This window comes from Branchiostoma floridae, chromosome 14 (assembly GCF_000003815.2).
Source record: "Branchiostoma floridae strain S238N-H82 chromosome 14, Bfl_VNyyK, whole genome shotgun sequence".
Lineage (NCBI taxonomy): Eukaryota > Metazoa > Chordata > Leptocardii > Amphioxiformes > Branchiostomatidae > Branchiostoma > Branchiostoma floridae.
Window position 1 is genome coordinate 10,911,974 of NC_049992.1, and position 1,279 is coordinate 10,913,252.

At 39.2% G+C, this 1,279-nt stretch overlaps 1 protein-coding gene across 1 annotated transcript in view; it reads left to right on the plus strand.

Annotated features, from left to right (window-relative positions):
* The window catches only part of LOC118431001 (thyroid adenoma-associated protein homolog), a 46,869-nt gene that overhangs the window by 6,199 nt on the left and 39,391 nt on the right, over window positions 1-1,279 (plus strand). The window lies entirely within an intron of this gene.

Here is a 1,279-nt window from a genome sequence, read left to right on the forward strand (position 1 = left end):
TGGCTGACCGGCCTCCTCATCAACATTATTTCAATTTCATCCGTGTCTTCCGAAGCAGTTTGTATTTCTCCAATATACCGGCCAGGCTTCCACCCACTAAGTCCAACTTCTTCTTTACTCCACTTTACCTTTACCCTGGTACCGGTCTGGAAGTACATTGAATGAGCAAAAGGTTTCCACAGTTCCAGTATTCCTTCAGCAAGGCTGACACTTACATCATAAGTATATGGATGACCGGCCTCGTCATCAAACATTATTTCAATTTTATCCGTGTCTTCCGAAGCATTTTTTATTTCTCCAATATACCAACCAGGCTTCCACCCACTAAGTCCAACTTCTTCTTTACTCCACTTTACCTTTACCCTGGTACCAATCTGGAAGTACATTGAATGGGGAATAGATGCACTGTCTTCCATATCATTGTCTTCACTTTTTCTAGTCTTGCACGATGACCTTGTCCTATGTTTATTTAAAGCATTGACGATTGGTTTATCATTCTTTGCATCATTCTTTTTCAGAATATTATCTATACATTCTTCAAAATTATCAAATACATTTGGCAGATTATCCAGACCGAGATTTTCCATCCAGTACGCTTCAATAATGGTTTTCTCATACATTTTCTTTGCCGCTGCACTTTTGCGAGGATTCTTTTCTGACAGCACACTTTCATTCAATGTTCTATGAGCTCGCTGAGTTGAAGTAAACTCTCCATCTTCTGTGTATAGGTCAATTTGTGCCAAGATGAGTTGTCTAGCTATTTTAATTAGTCTTTTCAAGCTTGTTATTTCCAGCCTAGAAATAAGGTGACGTTGTCCTCGTTTTAGCAACATGATTCTAGTAATGAGTACATCTCTAGGTCCAGCCCAGTTCAACATTTCAGTTTTTAGCACATCCCTAAGATAAAATACTGGCTTTTTTTGAAGGGCTCCAATGGTACCTGGCACATTCTCTAATTTTCCGTCATAGACGGCATCTGATGTAATAGTACAGTTTTTGTCCTTTGTCTGGTCTACCAGCATTTCCACAAGTTCCGCCTTACTGGCTCCTTTGCAGTGAATCTTTGCTGCTGAACATTTCTTCCTAAGTTGGTTAACATTGAATTTCCTGTACAATTGATGATTTGACCACTCTAGTTTCTTTTTGTCCTGTTCATAGACCTTATCCCTTTGCTTGTCTTGCTGTTTATAATACTTTTCTAATTCATCTACTGAAACAAATGCCAGCAATGCAAGCTTGCCAGAGTCTCCAAAAAGAAACAGGAATGCATTCCACATTC